Genomic DNA, 24,935 nt, shown 5'->3' on the forward strand with positions numbered 1-24,935 from the left:
CTTAATGACGGTGTGGCGATGGCAAGCACAAGCACAGTTCTTCCTGGTCCCCATTGTCGTCAATGAATTTCCTTGATCATTTCCTAGGTTTACATTTGTGAAGTTGAGTTTGCACCAATATGTTCACTCGGGGTCTTTAGAAACTTCCAGCAGCTGGAGGCATGGTACCCAGTATCATTCTTCTTCACACCACCTGCCAATCCTCTTTGTCATCCCCAGATCCCCAGATCTTCTTTTTTATTTTTTTTCTCTCTTTCTTTTTTTGTTTTTTGAGATGAAGTCTTGCTCTGTTGCCCAAGCTGGAGTGCAGTGGCACAATATTGGTTCACTGCAACCTCTGCCTCCCCGGTTCAAGTGATTCTTCTGTCTCAGCCTCCTGAGTAGCTGGGACTACAGGTGCGCACCACCACACTGGCTAATTTTTGTATTTTTAGTATAGACGGGCTTCACTATGTTGGCCAGGCTGGTTTCGAACTCCTATCCTCAGGTCATCTGCATGTCTCTGCCTCCCAAAGTGCTGGGATTACAGGCATGAGCCACTGCGCCCAGCCTACCCCCAGATCTTCTAATAGCCAAGTTAGAATCAAACACCCAAGAGAAAAATATTTTAAAACACCATCCAAAAACAGTATGCCAGTAATTAAGAGAAGATTTTAATCCTTAAACAGGCAAGCCAACATATGTTAAATGCACGGAGAACCAGACCAAAAAAAAAAAAAAAAAAAAAAAAAAAAGGCTGAAAACTTGAAACGTTTCATTTTTTTAAATATGTAGATTTCTAAGAAAATGTTCCTGCTGAGGGTATCTTAAATTTTGGCTTAATATTAATTGACAGTCACATCAGCATGAAAACAGTGGTTTGAAGAAAATTTCTTTGGCCAGATTGTTACATACTGCTTTGTTCTTTCATACTTTTCAGCAATTACGAAAGAACGGTTAAGTATCCCTTAGCATTGAATCATAACAGAAAGAACTAAAATTCAAGAATGATCTTAACAGGAATAAGTTGGATACAGTTCTGCCTAGAAATGGGCATGACCCAGAAATGGGAGCTAAGATTCCTTCCAAGTTTAAACTCCCAGGATAACTAACTTGAAACTAAGGATCAGTCTATTGATTGATTCAGAGAAGCTTAATTAAAAATGCTTTTCCTAAATGTACTTTGAACTTGAGTTTTTACAGAGCCCTTCTCTTGAACACCTTATCAACAGGCAGCCAACGGAGCCTTCCCTTCCTTCTTCTTTCCTTCTTTTCTTTCTCCTTCCCTCCCTCCTCTTTCTTTTCTTTTCCTTGTTTTTTCTTCCTTCTTTTTGTCCTTTCTTCTTTTTTTCTTTTTTCTTCTTTCCTTCACTCTTAATCCTTCTTTCTCTTAATTTTACCTTTCTTGCCTTTCTTCTCTTCACCCTGTCCTCTTTTCATCCTTCTTTCTTTTTTCTGTCTTTCCCTCCTACTTTCTTGTTCCTCTTTTCCTTAACCCTCCCTTCTTTTCTTCCTTCCTTCTTTCCTTTCTTCCTTCTTTCCTTTGTCTCTCTTCCTCCTTCCTTCCCTCCCTTCCTTCCTTCCTTCCCTCCTTCCTTCTTCTCTCTTTGCATTATTCTTTCCTTTTTCTGCTTTATTTCTCTCCTTCATGCTTTTCCTTAGCTTTCTTTGTCAACTTCCTGTATTTTCTTTCTCATTGCTTTCTTCTATTACGTCTTTCTCTGTATTCTTTCCTGCTTTTCTTTCATATCCTTTTCCTTTCTCCTTGCTTTTTTTTTTTTTTTTTTAAATTCTAGATGTGTGGGCAAAACACTTTCTCCAAATTGGTTCCATGCAATACTTATTCATTAGCTCCAAGTTGTGAAAGCAAAAGCAAAAAGCTTACAATCACTTCTTATTTCCAAGACAATAAAATGTTTTGATATTATAGAACATAACTTAGTAAAATTAGTAAAAACATTGCCCCCTACTAACGCTTTCCTTTGAAAAGTTGCTCTGTGCAGGTTTCTTTAAAACCTCAGAAGCATTAAATCCTCATTAATATAAACCCAGTGTATTTATGGTGTCAAAATATGTTTTAGAAAAGCCAAAAGCAACCGTTACACAAGTTGCCTCATTATCAATAATCTAGCATTATGCCTTTTATGTGTCATTTCTTTACACAATATACTATCATTGATGACTTTTAGCAAATACATCATGGCAAAGGATTACTCTCATCAGAGGCAGCCTTTGAAAAGGATATGCTAATTTCTAGGGAGCAAGAAAACATCAAAACAGTGCCAGCAAATAGCCAAGGGACTTTTATGTCTTAATATCCCTCAGAAGTGCTTTATCTCCTAGTGCAACGTGTATGATAGTATAAACAGGAAATGAAACAGCCACAGCATCAAAGAAGCGCCAGGCCATGGCTGTAATTTCAGATCAGGTTTAATAAAGGTTATCTATAGTAGGCTAATCAAACAAAAGGGTGCATGTTTTAAAGAGCCATTTGATAATTTCCACTTAAGGTGCCCTATCAAAGAGATCCCAACAATGTCTTAAGACTCCCACTGAGTCCCAGCACCTCCTTTCCAACACGACTCCCTTGGATGGTTGCAAGCCTATCTAGATGTCCTAATTTTTAGTTGATTCTAATTTTGAGGTGATCAGCTTACCAGAATTTGACTTCTTGCAGGCCTTGATTTAAAATATATATATATATTTTTTTTTCTATGTATGCATATATATATTATATATATGAACAAAAGAATCAAAACTGGAAAAGAGCTTGAGCACCAAGAGAAGAGTATCTGGAAAGGCACCAAGCAATTATGTCCAGATCCACAGCTAAGCAAAGGCAAGTATCAGCCTTTTACCTGTCCGTAGAAAAACTTGGTGCCTCCAATACGGCACTGAATTTAAGTCTAGTGCAACGTCAACTCATGGCTTTCACCAGAGCCTGAACTTGAGAGCAACCACAAGAAACAGTCCTTCTTCTACTTATCAGTTAGGTAGAGGAAGTGTCATTAAGTAGTTCAGCCTTCGAGGTTCTCATTTAGGTACCAAAAATGTGTCCTGCTATACCCGTGTCAGTGAATGACCAAGAAAGCAAATCCAGTCTTCTCTCTGCTCCGTACTGACCATAAACGCCTTGACAGTCACAAACCTGAGATCTGCAGACCGAGAGCAGAAGGCAGAGGCTTCGACATCGGGCTCAGCTCTGAAATGGGAGTCATCCTGTGTCTTGGGTGACACGGCACCATACCCGCGTCCCCATGCAACCATGCTGCAGTCCAGCTGGGACTCGGCCCACTTCCCAGCTGGGCAGAGAACACCCCTAACATTTGCAAATCAAACGCCCCATTCAGCTCCTCCCAGTTGATGACCATGAAGATGCTGGAGGACAGATGGGCCACCTGTCAAAAAATCTCACCAGGGGAGACAGTCAGGAGAGAAAAGGTCATCTGCTCAGATGAGGTCCTGGCTCAGCTGGGGTCCAAGTAAGTCATTCTGCAGAGTCCTCCCCTCCAGGCATTTCCAAGAAAACTGAGCAGGCTATGGCCAGTCTCTGGGCTTATTCTGTTCCATGGGGGATGTGGGGGGTAGAGTGGGTAGGGGAGTTTCTGGCTGGGGACACCTACAGTTTTGGATCCCCCCACCCCCACCAATGTCCCAGCTCTAAGCCTCTCCAGAAAGCGAGGCCTTCCTGCTTTTCCCCAGGCTGTGCCCCCGAGCCCCTCCACAGACCCCAGGGAGGGGCAAAGACGAGGGCCTCAGGCACATGGCCGGCAGCCCATCCATCTCAGCCCATCAGGCAGGCAAGGCTGAGCTGCATCTCCCCACCCCCTCCCTTCCCCCAGCTGTTGCCATGACAGGCCTCTGTGCAGTGGAGATCCAGGCAGCCCAGACACTGGTGGCCAGGGCACAGAGGGTCAACGCCATGGCTGGGGCAATGCCATATGCCAAGGCCCGCGGCACTGGGCTCTATCCACCAACAGTCGCCGACTGGGACCCCTTCAGCTCATTGTTGAAGCAGCCGGGGGGCGGGACATTTTATGCTTTGTTGAGAGATAGTCTGCCTTTTTCATCTCTTCCCTAGACCTCTGGCCCCCAACAGAGGCCTAACTGTGTTCAGCCCAAGCACACCAATCGGCTACGAGCAGGGGCTACGTGAGGGCAATGTTGATGGGGCCAGGGTCGCAGAGTGGAGTCAACGGTCCACACCCCCCACTCCCACCCAGGCCCAGAATCTAGCCCCCACAAGCAAAACTCAAGTTTGACACATTCCCACAGCACAAGCGACCCAACCCATCCGAATTCCAAACCTGTACTGTAATGTCTCCACCCTATATTCTGTGTGTAGGAATCTGATAAAACAAAAACTCAATCACTCCCACAAACAATGCCTGCCGCCCCATCCATTCAGGGTAACAGATCAAAGGCACCAAGGACAGATAGAGTCATAAACATCAATCTCAATCCCCCAAGAGCTTTATCCCTGGATCTCCACCCCACCCATTACAAACGTACAAATGTGGTCTGGAGGCTCTGGGATGAGTTTCAGGACAAGTGTCTTCCCTTGCTGTGAAAACTGGCCATGGGAAAAGTTCCAGGGAAAATAAGCTTGTCAAAATCAATTTTTAAAGGCTTGCTTGTAACGTAACTGGAGTGAAACTTTTAGTTTTTTTCCTTCCTTATAACTTAACTTTTAGCCAATAGGGAAGTTGCCTGGCTAACAGGTAAGTTTGTGTCAGTTGGGGCTACAGGTAACTACCTATTACCATTATTTTTAATTTTATTCAATCATTAAGTATTTCTGGAAGGGTTTCTTTCTTTTTTTTTGAGACAAGGTCTCACTCTGTCCCCCAGGATGAAGTGCAGTGGTGTAATCTCAGCTCACTGCAACCTAGACCTCCCGAGCTCAAGCCATCCTCCCGCCTCAGTCCTCCAAGTAGCTGGGACTACAGGTGTGAGCCAACTTGTCTGCCTAATTTTTTTTTTATTAGACTTTAAGTTCTAGGGTACATGTGTATAACATGCAGGTTTGTTACATATGTATACACGTGCCATGTTGGTGTGCTGCACCCATTAACTCGTCATTTACATTAGATATATCTCCCAATACTATCCCTCCCCTCTCCCCCCACTGCACGACAGGCCCCGGTGTGTGATGTTCCCCATCCTGTGTCCAAGTGATCTCATTGTTCAATTCCCACCTATGAGTGAGAACATGCAGTGTTTGGTTTTCTGTCCTTGCAATAGTTTGCTGAGAATGATGGTTTCCAGCTTCATCCATGTCCCTACAAAGGACATGAACTCATCCTTTTTTATGGCTGCATAGTATTCCATGGTGTATATGTGCCACATTTTCTTAATCCAGTCTATCATTGATGGACATTTGGGTTGGTTCCAAGTCTTCGCTATTGTGAATGGTGCCGCAATAAACATACGTGTGCATGTGTCTTTATAGTAGCATGATTTATAATCCTTTGGGTATATACCCAGTAATGGGATGGCTGGGTAAAATGGTATTTCTAGCTCTAGATCCTTGAGGAATCACCACACTGTCTTCCACAATCGTTGAACTAGTTTACAGTCCCACCAACAGTGTAAAAGTTTTCCTATTTCTCCACATCCTCTCTAGCACCTGTTGTTTCCTGACTTTTTAATGATTGCCATTCTCACTGGTGTGAGATGGTATCTCATTGTCGTTTTGATTTGCATTTCTCTGATGGATCTTTGGCTAATTTTTTAATATTTTGTAGAGATGTGGTCTCGCCATGTTGTCCAGACTGGTCTCAAACTCCTGAGCTCAAACAATCCTCCCACCTTGGCCTCCCAAAAGCACTGGGATTACAGGCATAAGCCACTGAGCCCAGCTAGGGTTTCTTTTTACACAAGCTCAGAAGGACACCTACTAGAGTTCAGAACCCACTCTGTTTTACATGAATATAATATTCCACTCCTCAGAGGGCTGTTACAGCAGTGGGTTACTCTAATTGCTATATTGCCAGGAGTTTTTTTGGGGAGTCCAAGTGACACATGAGAACTTGGATAGACCTGGATTTCAATCCATCACTGCAATTCATTATCTGTGAGAGCCTTGATCTCCTCTTCTATAAACCTTATAAGACTGTTGTAAGGATGAAATTGTCAATAATTATAATGGCAAATTCATTGAATTCTTAGTATGGACTAGGCATGGTACTAGGCACATAAACCTTTCTTATTTAATCTCAACTACACTATGAGATAGGTACTATCATTATTTATATTTCAAAAATGGAACAGAAACAGAGAGGTCAAGCAAGCTGCACAAGATCACACAGTTACCTAATGGTGTAGTTGAGATTTGAACCCAGACAAACACGCATACATATAAAATTACAATGTGGAGAACAAGTGAAAAAAAGATAAACCTGTGCTGTCTGATACACGTAGACAGCACAGACAGAACATGACCACCATCACAGAAGGTTCTATTGGAGGCCACGCACCGTGGCTCACGCCTGTAAATCCCAGCACTTTGGGAGGCTGAAGCGGGCAGATCACGTGAGCGTGAGGTCAGGAGTTCAAGACCATCCTGGCCAACTTGGAGAAACCCTGCCTCTACTAAAAATACAAAAATTTGCCAGGTGGGGTGGTGGGCACCTGTAGTCCCAGCTACTCGGGAGGCTGAAGGAGGAGAATCGCTTGAACCTGGGAGGTGGAAGTTGCAGTGAGCTGAGATAGTGCCACTGCACTCCAGCCTGGGTGACAAAGCAAGACTCCATCTAAAAAATATATATCTATATATCTATATATCTCTCTCTCTCTCTATATATATATTACATGAAACCTCAATGTATCACATAAACAAAAGTGCCACTTCAATTAGCATTTATTTATTTTCTAAAGTCAAATTAGGCCAGGGGCATTGTCTCACTCTTGTAATCCCAACACTTTGGGAGGCCAAGGCGGGTGGATTACCTGAGGCCAGCAGTTCGAGACCATCCTGGCGAACATGGTGCAACCCCGTCTCTATTAAAAATACAAAACTTAGCTGGGCATGGCGGCATGTGCCTGCAAGCTCAGCTACTCGGGTGGCTGAGGCACGAGAATGGCTTGAACCCAGGAAGCAGGGGGTGCATTGAGCTGAGATTGTGCCACTGCACTCCAGCCTCCACTGCACTTCAGCCAGAGTGAGACTCTGTCTGAAAAAAGTAATAATTTAAAAATTAAGGTCAAATTAATAACATTTACTAATTACGAAGTCAGTGATAAACATGATTTTTATATATGTTAATTTATATACTACTTATTTTAAAACAATTTTTATTGTGAAATATTACATATGCATATGAAAATGTATAGAAAATAAATGTGGAGTTTAGCGAATAATTACAATGTCGACACCCAGGTAGCCACCCCCATGGGAAGAAATTGAACATTGCCTGAAATTGAGTTTCAATTTCCTTTCCACCCCCCGCCATCTCTGCCCCTTTCCAATCACATCCCCTTCCACCCCCTAGAGTTTTCTGCCATCATGAAGCTATTTCAGTTGATGAAAACAATATTAAATTTAGGGTTATAGATGCAAAATCAGCAAACAGCTTGTGAGTTAACAATGATTTCTAGGGCTACAGTGGCTCACACTTGTAATCCCACCACTTTGAGAGGCTGAGGTGGGACGGTCCTTTGAGTTCAGGAGTTCGAGACCAGCCTAGGCAACATAGTGAAACCCCGTCTCTACAAAAAATAACAAAATTATTCAGGTATAGTGACACACACCTGTAATTCCAGCTACTCAGGAGGCTAAGGTGGGAAGATTGCTTGAGTCTTGGAGGTCAAGGTTGCATTTAGTCCTGATCTCGCCACTGTACTCTAGCCTGGGTGACAGAGCAAGATTCTGTCTCAAAAGAAAAAAAAAAAAGGCTCTACCTTTTTCCATGGTTTCAAAAAAAAAATCAAAAGAACATTTCATGACACATGAAAATATATGAAATTCAAATTGCAAGGTCCACAGTCCACAAATAATGCTTTATTGAAACAAAGCCATAATCATTCTTTTACATATTGTATGTAGCTCCTTTCCTGCTGCCAAAGCAGAGTTGAGTAATCAGGACAGAAATTGCATGTTCCACAAAACCGAAAATATTTATCATCTGGCTCTTTACAGAAAGAGTTCGCCTACCCCTCTTCTAGATGATAACTCATTCTTAAACGAGCCTCAACATCCAATGTATAAATTATTTCTACATTTTATTTTGGCTATACATTAATAAAAAAACTTTTGATTTGCACAGACTAGAGGTTGAGAATGGTTTGTTTGTTATACATCTCACCTTGCAATCTCAGAATACTCTTCAATTTTAAGTGGATCTGAAGACTCAAAAGAGACGTAGCTTGAAATTTTATTTTCAAGTTGAAACACATACAGTATCTAACCTTGGCTTACATTCTTTATCATACATATAGAAGTGAAAGAGGAAGCATCTTAACCTAGAACAAGTGCAGAAAATATCTATAATACATATTATCAGGACACATGTTATGTTTACTCATTATCATGCAATTGATAAGACAATGCCAAGAACATGCGCTGAGCAGATGTGCCTGAGTTATGTCTGCCTGTGAATGGAGTTGAGCCCATGTCAGCTGTGGCAGTACAAAATCATGTGAGCAAACCTGCAAAACCTGAACTTAGGAAAAAAACAATTCATTCTTTCTAATCAATGACACATTGATAAGGATTTAAATAGACCTACAGAGACAATAAGTCAAGAAAGATATTGGTAGTTTCTGATGTGTTACAATTTGGTAGATAACACTCATGTGTAGACCTGTTGTTTTTTGATAACAGTTTTTGAAAGTCTTGATTTCTTAAAATAGAAATTGAATTCAGTGAATGGGGAACCCCCAGTTACTCATGCATGTTCCACCGAAATGTTCCCAGGATGAGAGAAAGAGTTGGGATTTGTTGTTGATGATTCTAAGGTAGTAATTTTCAGAGTCCCAAGATGGAGATGACTCTGCTCTGCATATCAGAATTGGGGAAGGAGATGTTATATTTATAACACAGACCACACAGAGTCAAGTCCAACAAAGCCTTCTTGGGGCCTGTGTTGTAAAAGGTTGATGAGCTCTGCCCTGGGACTGAGCTGAGCTGTCATTAGCATGCTTTGTGGAGAGAGGAATAAATTAGCACATAAGCAATGGCTCCATCATCTTCCCAGCACCTTCTAAAATGGGCTGCTAACACTCCCTCACTCAGCCAACTATCTTTTCTCGTTTTTTTTCTTTCCTGTTCTCCAGCCCCACAACTTCACTGTCACGGACCACAACTTTCCTGACCTCCTGCTGCTCTTTCCTTTCTCAGTGCCAGGCCCAGCTGTACCATGTCATCTGCAGACTGATTCCAGGGGCCCCTACCGTCTACCAGGTGATGGCTAACAACTGAAACTGGCCCAAGACCATCAGTTCTTGCTCTGTCCCACTCCAAAACTACATTTTCCTGGACTGATTCAGTATGCATCCTTGTGCCAGCTTCATACCTTTCGCCATATATAAGACTCATGAATTTTACTCAAAGATTCTTATTATATTACTAATGATTAAAATACTATTAAAGTTATTGACTTATTTATTTTAAAATATTATTTAAATTTTTAAATTATTTCAGTATTATTAAAATACTTATTTTAAAAGGAAATGTTCTATTCACCCCTTTGATGGAAAAGAAGCAGGACTGCCATGCATAAAAGATACCTCATAAAAATCAATGCAGTAGGAACAAAGCAACATTAAATTAGATTCTCTGTGGGTCCTATTTCAACTGAGGGTTCTAAGCCTGGATCTTGTTCTCTGCCGTTTAAAGGTAGGGGAGATTAGCAGGTTAGAGGGGTGTTAAAGCCACTCTCATCCCAGACTGAGCCTTTCTTCTTGCCTGAGATCAAGAGGATTTAAAGAAAGTTGCAGGGAGGGGTAACTGTCTTGCTGTGTGATTCGACACTATTTAGGCTGTATTCCTTTACAATCTAAAATCATCTCTCCTTCCTAGAAATCACACACATCCCATAGATTGGGAAACAACGCACAGGCATACCTCGGATATTGCGGGTTCAGTTCCAGACCACAGCAATAAAGTGAGTCACATGAAATTTTCGGTTTTCTCAGTGCCTATAAAACTTATGTTTACACCATCCTGTGGTCTATTAAGCGTGCAATATCATTATTTCTGGGGGGAAAAATAAAGGACATAATTAAAAAACACTTTATTGTCTAAAAATACTAACAATTATCTGAGCCTTCAACCTGCCATCATCTTTTTGCCTTGATGTTGATGGCTACTGACTCATCAGGTGGTGGTTGCTGAAGGCTGGAGTGGCTGTGACAATTTCTTATAATAAGACGACAATGAAGTTTGTCACATCAATTGATTCTTTCTTTCACGAAAGATTTCTCTGCAGCGTAAGATGCTGTTTGACAGCATTTTACCCACTGTAGAACTTCTTTCAAAATTGGAGTCAATCTTCTCAAACCCTGTTGCTGCTTTATCAACCAAGTTTGTGTAATCTTTCAAATCCTTTGTTGTCATGTCAATAATGTTCATAATATCTTCACCAGGAGTAGGTTCCATCTCAAAAAACCACTGTTCTATCAATGGAGCAGAACAGAGAACCCAGAAATAAATCCACATATTTGCAGCCTACTGATTTTGACAGAGATATCAAGAACACACTTTGAGGAAAGGACAACCTCTTCAATAAATGGTGCTGGGAAAACTGGATGACCATACACAAAAGGTGGGAAGTAGACCCCCGTCTCACACCATATACAGAAATCAACTCAAAATGGATTAAAGACATACATGTAAGACCTGAAACTATGAAACTGCTAGAAGAAAACATAAAAGAAATGCTTCAGGACATCTTCTAGACAAAGATTTTATGAGTAAGACTAAAAGCACAGGCAACAAAACCAAAAATAAACAAATGGGACTACATCAACTAAAAGGTTTCTGCATAGCAAAGCAAGCAACAAGCAGAGGGAAGAGACAACACACAAAATGGGAGAAAACATTAGCAATCTATTCATCTGACAAGAGACTAATATCTAGAATATACAAAGAACAGCAAAAAGGTAAATAATTCAATTTTAAAATGGGCAAAAGATCTGAACAGACACCTCTCAAAAGACATACAAACGGCAAACAGGTATATAAAAATGCTCAACACTACTAACCATCAGGGACATGCAAATCAAAACTATAGTGAGATATCCTCTTACCCCAGTTAGAATGGCTACTACAAAAAAGACAAAAAATAATAAATGCTGGTGAGGTTTCAGAGAAAGGGAAACACTCATGCATTGTTGGTGGAAATGTGAATTGGTGTAGTCATTATGGAAAACAGTATGGAGGTTCCTCAAAAAACCAAAGAGAGAACTACCATAAGATCCAGCAATCCCACTACTGGGTATTTATCCAAAGGAAGAAAAAAATCAGAATACCAAAGAGTTACCTGCATCCTTGTGTTTATTGTGGCACTATTCACAGGAGAGAAGATGTGGAATCAACCTAAATGCCCATCAACAGATGAATGGATAAAGAAAATGTGGTATGTATACACAGTGGAATACTATGCAACCATAAAAAAAGAATGAAATCCTGTCATCCACAGCAACATGGATGAGCCCGGAGGACATTAGGTTAAGTGAAATATGCCAGGCACAGAAAGATAAATACTTCTTGTTGTCTCTCACATGTGGGAGCTAAAAAAAATTGAGCTTACAGGAGTAGAGTAGAATACTGGTTATTAGAGGCTGGGAAGGGTGGGTGAGGGGAGGATAAGGAGAGGCTGGTTAACGGATGCAAAATTACAGCTAGATAGGAGGAATAAGTTCTAATTTTCTAACACAGCAGTCACTAGCCTTTCTGGCACCAGGGACCAGTTTTACGGAAGACAGTTTTCCCACTGACCAGATTTGGGGTGGGATGGTTTCAGGATGAAACTGTTCCATTTTAAATCATCAGGCATCAGTTAGATTCTCTTAAGGGCTGTGCACCCTAGATCCCTCGAATGTGCAGTTCACAATAGGGTTCAGGCTCCTATAAGAATCTAATGCCACCACTGATCTGAAAGGAGGTGGCGCACAGACGGTAATGCTGGCTGGCCTGCTGCTCACTTCCTGCTGTGTGGCCTGGTTCCTAACAGGCTGGACCGGTATCAATCCACAGCCCAGGGATTGGGGACCCCTGTTGGGTAGCGCTATAGGGCACACATGGTTAAAAATCATTTATTGTATATTTTCAAACTGATATAATTTTTTTTCTTATTTTTTTGAGACACAGCCATGCTCTGTTGCCCAGGCTGAAGTGCAGCGGTTATGATCTTGGCTCACTGCAACCTCCGCCTCCCAGGTTCAAGTGATTCTTATGCCTCAGCCTCCTGAGTAGCTGGGACTACAGGCAGCCACCACCATGCCTGGCTAATTTTTGTATTTTTAGTAGAGACAGGGTTTTGCCATGTTGGCTAGGCTGGTCTTAAACTCCTGACCTCAGGTGATCCACCTGACTCAGCTTCCCAAGGTGCTGGGATTACAGCTATGAGCCACTGCACCCAGCTCAGAAGAGAGATTTTAAATGTTCACAACACAAAACATGATAAATGTTTGAGGTGATGGATATACTAGTTACCCAGATTTCATTTTTACATATTGTATACATGTATCAAAATATCACTCTGTATCCCGTAAATATGTACAATTATTCCATGTCAACTAAAAGGAAAAGAAGTTTTATCATGAGATTGCAGCAATTCAGTCACATCTCCAGGCTCCACCTCTAATTCTCTTGCTATTTTTCCTACCTCTGCTGTAACCTTCTCCACTGACATCCTGAATCTCTCAAAGTCATCCGTGGGGGTTAGAATCAACTTCTTCCAGACTTCTGTTCATGCTGATGTTTTGACCTCCTCTCATGAATCACGAATGTTCCTAATGACATCTACAATGGTGAAACCTTTCCAATTGACTTTGCCCAAATCCATCAGAGGAATCACTATCTATGGCAGCTACAGCCTTATGAAATGTATTTCTTAAATTATAAGACTTGAAAGTCAGAATGACTCCTTGATCCATGGGCTGCAGAATGGATGTTGTGTTAGCAGACATGAAAACATTAATCCCTTTACGTATGTCCCCCAGAGCACTTGGGTGACCAGGTGCATTGTCAATGAGCAGTAATATTTTGAAAGGAATCTTTTTTTTTTCCCTGAGGAGTAGGTCTCAATAATGGGCTTGAAATATTCAATGACCCATGCTGTAAAGAGATGTGCTGTCATCCAGGCTTTGTTGTTCCATTTATGGAGCACAGGCAGAGTCAATTCAGCATCATTCTTATGGGGTCCAGGGTATTCAGAATGGTAAATTAACATTGGCTTGAACTTAAATTCACCAGCTGCTTTAGCCCCGAACAAGAGAGTCAGCCTGTTCCTAGGAGTTTTGAAGCCAGGCATCGACTTCTCTCTAGCTATGAAAGTCCTAGATGGCATCTTCTTCCAACAAAGGGCTGTTTCATCTGCATTGAAAATCTACTGTTTGGTGTAGCCAAGTGCATCAATGATCTGAGCTAGATCTTCTGGATAGCTTGCTGCAGCGTCTGCACAGCACTTGCTGCTTCGCCTTGTACTTTTATGTTAAAGAGATGGCTTCTTTCTTTAAACCTTATGAACCAACTTCTGCTAGCTTCCAACTTTCCTTCTGTAGCTTCCTCCCCTCTCTCAGCCTTCATCGAATTGAAGAGTTAGGGCCTTCCTCTGGATTAGGCTTCAGCTGAAGGGAATGTTGTGGCTGGTTTGATATTTTAGCCAGACCACTCAAACTTTCTCCATATCAGCAATAAGGCTTTCTCACTTTCTTATCATTTGTGTGTTCACTAGAGTAGCACTTTTAATTTCCCTCAAGAACTTTTCTTTTGCATTCACAACTTGGCTAACTGTTTGGCACAATAGGCCTAGATTTCAGCCTATGTCAGGTTTCAACATGTCTTCTTCATTAAGTTTAATTATTTCTAGCTTTTGATTTAAAGTAAAAGATGTGTGACTCTTCCTTTCATTTGGACACTTAGCGGCCATTGTAGGGTTATTAACTGGCCTAATTTCATTATTGTTGTTTCTTAGGGAACAGGGAAGTCGAAGGAGAGGGAGAAAGGTGGAAGAAAGCTGGTCAGTGGAGGTCAGAACACACACCACATTTACTGATTAAGTTTGCCATCTTACGTGGGTCCAGTTCATGGCACCCAAAAACAATTACGATAGAAACATCAAAGATTACTGATCACTGATTACAGATCATAATGGATAAAGTAATAATGAAAAAGTTTAAAAATTGTAAGAATTAGCAAAATGTGACACAGGGACATGAAGTGAGCATATGCTGTTAGAAAAGTAGTGCTGGCCAGGTGCGGTGGCTCACGCCTGTAATCCCAGCACTTTGGGAGGCCAAGGCAGGCAGATCACTTGAGGTCAGAAGTTCAAGACTAGCCTGGCCAACACGGCGAAACCCCATCTCTACTAAAAATACAAAAAAATTACCCAGACATGGTCATGCATGCCTATAGTCCCAGGTATTTGGGAGGCTGAGACAGGAGAATCGCTTGAACCCAGGAGGCAGAGGTTGCAGTGAGTCGAGATAGTACCACCGCACTCCAGCCTGGATGACAGAGCAAGGAAGGAAGGAAGGAAGGAAGGAAGGAAGGAAGGAAGGAAGGAAGGAAAGAAGAAAGGAAGGAAGGAAAGAAGGAGAAAAGGAAAAGAAAGAAAAGAAAATAAACAAAAGAGGTGCTGATACATTTGTTCTACACAGGGTTACCACAAACCTTCAATTTGTAAATAACACAGACTATCTGCAACGTGCAATAAAGTGAGGTGTGCCTGTAGTTACTGGCACAGAGGGCAAGGCTCAGGACTGCTGCTGCCACTCCTGAGCTCTGTGTCCCTGGCAAGTTCTTACAGTTACTATGCCTTCCTGGTCCCTTCTGGACAAGGACAGTAACAGCCTCTACTTCAGAGCGACAGTGCCGGCATTAAATGTGAAGTTTTTAAACACGGCTCCCATCACATAGTATATGTGCGACAAATGCGTTCATTTATTCAACAAATATTTCTCGGCTACCTGAAATGTGCTGAGCACAGCTCTGGGCATTGGGGATTCCACTGTTAAAAAAAAAAAAAAAAAAAGCCCGAAGAAACTCCCTGTCCTTGGGGAGTCACATGCTGTTGTTTAACTATGACAGCCACAGACGATCTGATGAAAAGCACTTAGATTACTCCTGGTCTTCAGAGTGACATCATTTTGGTCTGAAACTTGGGGCAGGCTTAGGATCTGACCACAGTCTAGTGTTCTGTGCAGTTGTCCCTGCGTCATCCTCTCCCCCTAATGCTTTTGTCAGTGAGCTTACAGGGGTCATCCTTTGTGCATCAACTGAAAGCTTCATGGTAAAGATGCCTGCTCTCAAAAATGAGATCAAAGACTCCAGGTAACCAAGGCAACCTGTGAGGGAGACTCCAGGATGCCGGCCTCCCATTCTGAATCATCTCTGGCTGCAGCTGAGCTGTGTGGCAAACGTTTTCCTAGTGGGGCTGGTGTGCTTGGAAGAACAAGGTCTGTGGAACACACAGAACCTTCCACTTTTCCTCTTGTGAGGAGGGAGGGCCTTACCAATACTGATGATGCCTGAGTTTCAGGACCCCTCACTCACGTGGGCCCCTCTGAGTGCTGGCAGGTGCTAGGAGTTCTTGAATGTTCTAGTGGGGAGGAGAAGCCAGGTGGCGATCAAGACACATTTCTCTGTAAGCATTTCTGACACTTTAGTAAAAATTTGTATTCTTTCTCTTAAAGAGGAGACCCCAAAACTGTGTAAGCTACAGACCCTAGAAAACCTGAGTTTGGTCCTAACTGGGGGTTTCTAGACATGCTCTCCGGAGGATGCCAGTCCAGGGAAGAGCAAACCATGAGGCAAGCAGGTTCTAGCCCCAGCTCTTGCCACAGACAAGCTGGGTGAGCATGGGCAAGCCCCTCTCTGGACAATCACCAGGTAAAGGGGACAGGAAGGCTGGCTTCTCTGAGCCTTCTTGCTCTGTTTGTTGAGTCACTCTTCTCTGCCCCGGCAGGCCCTGGAGCCAGGGGAGCCACAGGCAGAGGGAACACCAAGAGCACGGCTTCCACACCACTGTGAACTGGAGGAGGGTGGGGGCTTCTCCCATCCCACTCCCACTATATGGACCACCCCCACCGTAGGCGTGACTGAGGAGTTTCTGTGCATGCGTTTTCCACTGCACTGTCTCCAAACTGGCAAGTAATCTAGATATTAAAACCACTCTGTATTTTATTCATCAGAGTATGAATTGAGATGGGCATCTTTATTTTTTGTTTGATTTTATTTTTATTATTTCATTTATTATTTATTTTATTTATTTATTTTTTCTGAAATGGAGTCTTGCTCTGTCGCCCAGGCTGGAGTGCAGTGGCACCATCTCAGCTCACTGCAAGCTCTGCCTCCTGGGTTCACACCATTCTCCCGCCTCAGCCTCCCAAGTAGCTGAAACTACAGGCACCTGCCACCATACCGGGCTAATTTTTTGTGTTTTTGGTAGAGACAGGGTTTCACCATGTTAGCCAGGATGATCTCGATCTCCTGACCTCGTGATCCACCCTCCTCAGCCTCCCAAAGTGCCGGGATTACAGGCGTGAGCCACTGCGCCTGGCTGAGATTGGCATCTTTATAATGAGTATGAATTGAAATGTGCATCTTTATAACGAGTATGAGTTGAAATGTGCATCTTTATAACAGGCAGTACATGATTAAAGGTTGCTGATACACACAAGCATGCCCCTGTGTGTGGAACTTTCGTTTTTTCTTCTTCTTTTCTTTCTTTCTTTCTTTTTTCTTTTTTTTTGAAATGAAGTCTCACTGTGTTGGCCAGGCTGGAGTTCAATCGTGCGATCTTGGCTCACTGTAACCTCTGCCTCCTGGGTTCAAGCGATTCTCCTGTCTCAGCCTCCCAGGTAGCTGGGATTATAGGCAGGCACCACCATGCCCGGCTATTGTTTGTATTTTTAGTAGAGATGGGGTTTCACTATGTTGGCCAGGCTAGTCTCAAACTTCCAACCTCAAGTGATCCACCCACCTCGGCCTCCCAAAGGGCTGGAATTATAGGCGTGAGCCACCACACCCAGCCTGTGCATGGAACTTCATGATATATGACATCTCAGCTGAACCAGCCCAAGGTCATTCTGGTTAAGCAACTCAAGGAAATTCCATATAAAGAAGGTGTCGCCGGTCGTGAAGCTTGCATGCATGACTTCATTCATTAGTCTGGTATTTAATACAAAAAATGTTATTTATCTAAATAAATGGTTAGATAAATCTCCATGTAGCAGTGAGGATGTTTTTGGCTACAAATGGCAGAAAACTCATATCGAGCTAGCTTGAATACAAAGGGAAGTTGTTGGTTCTTATAATGAAAAGTGCAAAAGTTGTGTGAGCTTCAGGAGTGGTTTGATCCAGACATTCAAACTATCATAAGGACTTGATTGATTTTTTTGTTTTTTGAATGTATTTTCTCTGCCCTTTATAATATGTCACTATCTTTGGTTGGGTGCCTGGAGAGGCAGAGTCTGATAGCAGGATTCTCAGAGGCAAGTGGTTTATTTGGGATTCCCATACAACTCCAGTAGGAATTGGGGAGATGAGACGGGAACAAGGAAGATGGTGAAAACAGGGTGTGTTGTCAAGCAAGTGACCACTAAGGGCAACTGGAGCTTAACCCACGGAGCAACGCAAAGAGACAATGTAGAGCATGCATCTTCAAATTACCCTGCCCAAAGAGCAAGGGAGGAGGGCATTTATCTGCCCATCCCAGTCAGTAGTTACTGGTTTAGGGTAGAGTTCCCTTATGGTAACAAAGATTCCAAAGCAGTCAAAGGCCTCACTCCTCACCCCCCACCGAAGGAGAGTACAGCTCTCTCCCAGCTTTCCACACCAAGCCTGAGAGCCACTCTGACACACCGATGAATTGCACACCCAATCAATCCTGAACGAACTGTACGGCAAGGGAGGGGACAGGATGTGCTGAATAGCTTAGTGCAGAGTAGTGCTGTCTTTCCCCAACCACTACATGGCTTTCCAGCGCAGACCGAGGACTTTAGAAAAGGGGAAGGGAAAAGAGGATGCAGGCATCTACTGCACAATAATTAAGTAATGGTCTGGACTAATTAACAAACACTAGATTATTAAACTCGAAGGCACCAGAGGTCTCCTGCATGGTCATAGACCAAAATGCTCCAGTGTCAGGCAATAATGCAAACTGTCAAAGTGGGCCAGCGGGAGGCTGCTGTGTTCTGCAGGCGCACACCCAGCCAGAGCAACCAGACTCTGCACTCAGCCCTGGCCAACGGCTGCCACGAGAGAATGTGGGCCCAGGGGTGCCAGATTCTCTGATATTTCAAGAGTAGCCAGAAATCTGGATTTTTAAATGAAATCTCCCCCTCTGAAATGTTGGAAACGAATTCAAAATGTTTTGGATACTTCGTGGGCCAAATGACACACATCTGTGAGCCAGACGCAATCTTGGATTGCCAGTTTGCAGGCTCTGATGCAGATCCACCCCTTAATTTTACAGAAGGGAAAACGAAACAGTTCCAGAGACACTCAGTGACTTACCCAAAGTCACGCAGCTGGTCAGTGGCAGAGCTGGGACTAGAACTGTTGTTTCACCATTGTGGTTTGTTATAATCGCTGATCAACTGTGCTTAGGAAAGATCCACTCAGTGCCCAAACTAAGGATGGCAAACTAGAACCCCTGGGGCCAATTCTGGCTGGCAGTCTGTTTTTGTAAATAAAGTTTTATTGGAACACTGCCACACACATTTGTTTACATATTATCCATGGCTGTTTTCCCAATACAACAGCGGGACTGAGTCACTGGAACAGAGATCACATGGCCCACGAAGCTTGAAAATATTTACTATCAGACCCTGAACAGAAAAAGTTTGCCAATCCTTGTTCTAGACTCTTGATATTTTTAGATGTCGTAATTTTTGTTTCAACTACTCATGAGATGTCTCAATGGTCTGAGGATATTATTTAATAACCCATCTGAATGCTATTTGCAGTGTGGCAGGTCTGGGTTGCAGGTCCCAGGAAGGAACAGTGATTGAGCCAAGCACCTGAAGCTTATCTCATCCTATGCAAGTCATTCCCATGAGATGATGAAAAGAAAATTACTGCTATCACCACCACCATCAATGATGGCAACAACAAAAACACCTTCTCTCAATAGCCCTGAAAGAAAAAAAGAATTAAGAGGCCTAAGAATATAAAGTTTCTTTTCTTTTCCTTCTTTCTTTTTTTTTAATTGAGACAGAGTTTTGCTCTTGTTGCCCAAGCTGGAGTGCACTGGTGTGTGACCTCGGCTCACCGCAACCTCCGCCTCCCGGGTTCAAGCGATTCTCCTGCCTCAGCCTCCCACATAAAGTTTCTTATAAGTAAATAGCAATTTTAGATAAATAGTAGAATTTGGTGATGGCAGTGAACAGGAAAGACACATGTACACACAACCCTCTGGAAACAAGAAAATGTGATTTGTGAAGAAATTTCAGAGACTGCTCCAAGCTGCATAAAAATTGCATGCAGCCAATGAATGGAACAGCATTGATGTGGATGAAAAAGTTGCCAAACCAAGTGAGACTCAGCCAGGACTTCCACCTCTTGCAGGAAACATGATCTCAGGAAGGGCTTCTGTTAGGGGCATTTCATCTCCCTGGCTTCAGGCTTCCACCAGGGTAGTGTCCAAGCCTTTCTCCCCACCCACCTCTGCCCTGCTCCTGGGAGCAGGGCTTGCTGGTCTGATTGGTGAGGTTGGCAGGAGAAACTGGGCATACTCAGCTCAGTCCCTCCTGGGCTCACGTTGGCCACAGAGTGGCAGTGCATTCTCAATGCTTCTCTACCACATGGAAGGCTCTCACCCTGGCAGAGGGGACCTTTGCCTCTGCCAGGGTCTGGGTGGGTAGGAATGTCCAGCTCAGGGATGAAATATTAGAAAGCCCATTGGGGCCATATGCCTAAGCCATGTCTCCAATCCAGCTTCAATCACTATCTCCAGCCATCTGACTCCTCTCTCTTGATTTGGAACTTGGAAAAAGGAAAGAGGTGTTATTTATTAGACACGACTGTTTATAAGGTAGCAGTGCTGCTATTTCACAATGCATTTTGTAGGGGAATTATCTGCTATGGCTGAAGTCACAGACTTGGAGATTTTTATGTTCCCCACTCAAATGCCAAAGGCCCTATTGCTGATCTAGAAGCTATCAATGCGGGACAAGAAGCCCAGCCCACAAGATGTTTATCATCTATCCAATAGTTAGTAGATGATCAATAAGTTAGTTGATGATCAGTTAGTAGATGATCAATGTGTTGCTTAATATATTAAATAAATTGTTGAATAAAATATCACAAAATAATTTGGAACATTATAGAGTACAGGTTTTTATATATATATATATAATATCAAATCAAATGGATATTTATTAGGCATTTGCCATCTGTGATTCATACTCTGATATACTACTGATACATGCTTTTTTTCATCAAATAAGTGTGTAAATAAAAGTTCTTTGGGAGGAAAGGAACAGTTTCTCAAGTCCCATCAACTAAGAAGTAAAATCATGTTGCTTCAAAGGACAGGCTTGTAGATAAACAACTAGAAAATAAAAGATACTTTAAAAAATCGACATGCTCCTGGCCAGGCACAGTGGCTCACGCCTGTAATCCCAGCACTTTGGGAGGCCAAGGCGAGTGGATCACAAGGTCAGGAGTTCGAGACCAGCCTAGCCAATACGGTGAAACCCTGTCTCTATTAAAAATACAAAAATTAGCTGGGTGTGGTGGCGGGCACCTGTAGTCCTAGCTACTCTGGAGGCTGAGGCAGGAGAATCGCTTGAACCTGGGAGGCAGAGGTTGCGGTGAGCCAAGATCATGCCACTGCACTCCAGTCTGGGCGACAGAGTGAGACTCCATCTCAAAAAAAAAAAAAAAAAAAAAAAAAAAAAATTCTACATACTCCTCTGACATCATGCTCTCCCCTAACCAAAGGGTCATTCTTCACTTGAAATCAATTCATTAAAGCTCTCAGAATCCACCAGAATGCATGGGAACTGAAGTGAAACTTGTTCAAAGAGCTATTTCTTCTGGTCTTTCATTCTAAGATTCACTAGAACCAAACAGAGTTAGAAGGCTAATTTGGAAGCATGTGTGTATGTGTGGGTATTTATTTACATCGACATTATCTATATAACACACACACACACACACACACATATATATATACACATAAATAGCATTTCATTCTAACTTTTCTGAGCATGAATCAACTGACGGCCAGTGACCGGAACCTTTCTGGGTGGCCTAATAGAAGTGAGATGTGTTATGGAGATATGTAAATGAGCAACTAATTGCAGGTATATGAGCTAGTGTAATCTATCTGGAGAACAAATTAGCAATTTGGATCAAGTGCTCTCAAGTTCAAAGACTTGGACACTGTAGTAGGAACTTAGGGCTCTATGCTACAGGAAGAATCAGGATGCAGAAAAAGATGTACTTTTTTTTAATCAGAAAAAGATACAAGACTGTTGGTTGCTGCTTTATTTATAATAGAGAAAAAAGGTATTGATCTGAATGTCCAACAAGAAGACAACAAGTAATTGTGCGTTTTGCTACTGAAAGTAATGGCAAAAACCACAATTACTTGTGCACCAACCTAATATCCAATCAATTGCAATTTGTTTATATGGGGAGAAGCAGGGGCAGGTGTCATGATGCCTGACCAGAAAGACAGTGTGGCAGAGTAGTTGAGCGTGTGACCTCTTAATCAGATTGTTGATGATCCCTCATGATGTTAACCTAAAGAAGTTAGCTTTTTGCATTTGGTTTTCCTCCTCTGCAAAATGGGGATAATGTTGATAACCAACCTTGTAAGGTTTGGTGAGGATTAATTCACTTAGTGCGGGTAGTCTTTAGAACAGTCCCTGGCATGTAGTAAGTGATCAGCCATTGTTAGCCATTTTATGAAAACAGGACATTTTGTAGTCACTGGACAGCATGTTTTAGAAAAATCTCTAGTGACACAGGGAATCTCTGTACGTACATTCATAAACATTGAGGTCTAACATAAGTACATAAATCTTAAGCTTACAGTCAATGAGTTTAGGCACATAGGTAGTCCTATGTAATCTCCACTGCACACCCACCTGAGAGCTAACCACTATTCTGACTTTATCATCATACATTTATTTTGCATATTCTTGAATTTCACGTAGATGGAATCAAACTGTCTGGAGACTTGTGTTTGGCTTCTTTTGCTCAACTTCATGTCTGTGAGATTCATGTATGTTGTCATGTGTAGCAGAAGTTGATTTTTTAGTGCTGTATAGTATTTCATTGTATGAATGTATCACATTTTTAAATCTTTTCTACTGCTGTGGGCATTGGGTTACTTCCAATTTTTGGTTATTATGAATAAAGTTGCTATGAACATTTTTGCACATTCTTTGGTAAACATAAGCACTTGGGTATTACTAGGGAATAAATTGTGCCCCCTCATTCATATGTTGAAGTCTTTTTTTTTCCTTTCTTTTTTTTTTTACAGACAGAGTCTCGCTCTGTTGACCAGCCTGGAGTGTAGTGGTGGGATCTCAGCTCACCACAACCTCCACCTCCAGGGTTCAAGCGATTCTCATGCCTCAGCCTCCTGAGTAGCTGGGATTAAAGGCACACACCACTGCGCCTGGCTAATTTTTACATTTTTAGTAGACTTGGCCAGGCTAGTCTCAAACTCCAGAACTCAGAGATCAGCCCACCTCAGCCTCCCAAAGTGCTGGGATTACAGGCAGGAGCCACCGCGCCTGGCCCCATGTGTTGAAGTCTTAACCCCTAGTACCTCAGAATGTGACCATATTTGAAGACAGAGTCTTTACATAAGTAATTCAGTTAAAAATGAGGTGATTGGGGTCAGCCCTAATCCAATATGACTGATCTCTTAATAAGATGAGGTAATTTGAACACACACACGTATAGAAAGAAGACCATGCGAACGCACAGGTAGCGGCCATCCACAAGTCAAGGAGAGAGGCGTGGAAGAGATCCTTCCCTCACATCCCTCAGGAGGAACCAGCCCTGACACCTTAATCTTGGACTTCTAGCCTCCAGAACCATAAGGAAGTAAAATTCTGTGTTTTTAAGTTACCCAGTCTGGGCTGGGTGCGGTGGCTCACGCCTGTAATCCCAGCACTATGGGAGGCAGAAGAGGGTGGATCACGAGGTCAGGAGTTCAAGACCAGCCTGACCAACATGGTGAAATCCCGTCTCTACTAAAAATACAAAAATTAGCTGGGTGTGGTGTTGCATGCCTGTAATGCCAGCTACTCGGGAGGCTGAGGCAGAAGAATCGCTTGAACCCAGGAGGCAGAGGTTGCAGTGAGCCAAGATCGAACCATTGCACTCCAGCCTGGGCAACAGAGCAAGATTCTGTCTCAAAAAAAAGAAAAAAAAAAGTTACCCAGTCTGTAGTACTTTGTGATGGCAGTCCTAGCAAACTAACATAGACATACACCTAAGAATTGAGTTGCTGAGTCATAAAGTACTTATATCAATCATATAATCATAAGCTCTGGTAGATACCACTGGACAGCACACAAGTTAAATTTAAAAATCAGGGGAAATTATACATGCTTTATGTTTCCAATTGTATGTGTGTACATAGATATAAATACAGACACATATATATCCAGATAGAAATATAGACAAATAGAGATATATGATAGAAAGAAATTTATCTGAAAGTTAACTGTAGATTTTTTTTGTCTTTTTAAAAATAATTAACATGACTCACTTACGTAATATAGAAATGTCATAGTTACTACAATTTTAATAGTGGTCATTCTGGGCGATGTGATTGTCAGTGTTTGGTAGTTAGTATTACACCAGTTTCTGTAGTTTCAGATTTTTCTACAGGGGACACAAGTTCCTTTTCTAACCAGAGGAGGGAACTGTTCCTAATAAAGAAGAGAGAAAAGGCTGGAAGAAAATATAGTAATGTGTTACTGGCATTGACCTCTGGGTTGTGAAACTTGGGGTTATTGTTGCCTGTCCTTCATTTTAATTATCTGCATTTTCCATGTACTGTAATGACCATACGTTACTGTTATCAAGGGGGTGGAGAGAAGAAAGGTTTTTCTAGAAAATCAGCAGGAAATAAACTACAAATCTACAATAAACTACAAATAGAAATCGTGGTAATATCATATTTCAACAATTGTTGACATACGACAATTGTATGATGCATTATTATTTATTTACTAGTAAGAAGAAAAAACACTTTCAACTGAACTATAACCTTTCATCAGTTATAAGATACCTACTGATTTCAGGGATGTTCAATTGTCGGGAAAAAAAAATGCATCTCACCACTGAAGACATTCAGTGAGTAGCATCACACACACTATATAAGAAGCAATGTGATTTCAGAGTCCCAGAGCCTAAGCAGTCCTCGCCCACACCCAGTAGCAGAAAAGATTGAGGGCTGGGAGGGTCAAAACAGAGCCCAGCAGAAGGCTGAAGCTGGAGGAGCTGGGGTCTTGGCTCTGACCACCACTCCCTGGTGGCCAAGTGGGGAAGGAGTCACCCACTTGCTGCGTGGTTCCCTCCCTGGAGGACACCCACTGACTGGGCAGAGAACTGTGACGTTTAATTGGCTAATGTCTGGAGAACGCTTTGAAGATGAAAAGTACCAGGTGGGTATCATCACCATACACTTCTTAAGATGATGCATGAGAATAATAATAAAGTTCTCCCCAACTGGGCCTTTCATCCACGGATTTCAAAGCACTTAGCGAACCTTAATTAACTCTCCCAGCACCTCTATGAAGTAAGCATTAAT

At 42.3% G+C, this 24,935-nt stretch overlaps 1 long non-coding RNA gene across 1 annotated transcript in view; it reads right to left on the reverse strand.

The window, feature by feature from the left end:
- The window catches only part of LOC135967889 (uncharacterized), a 36,293-nt gene extending 32,832 nt beyond the window's left edge, over nucleotides 1-3,461 (reverse strand). Inside the window, exon 1 of the long non-coding RNA XR_010582188.1 lies at nucleotides 3,128-3,461. This is a non-coding gene — a long non-coding RNA (uncharacterized lncRNA). The remainder of the gene's footprint in view (nucleotides 1-3,127) is intronic.
- Nucleotides 3,462-24,935: the final 21,474 nt, after the last annotated feature.

This window comes from Macaca fascicularis, chromosome 16, assembly GCF_037993035.2.
Source record: "Macaca fascicularis isolate 582-1 chromosome 16, T2T-MFA8v1.1".
Taxonomy (NCBI): Eukaryota; Metazoa; Chordata; class Mammalia; order Primates; family Cercopithecidae; genus Macaca; species Macaca fascicularis.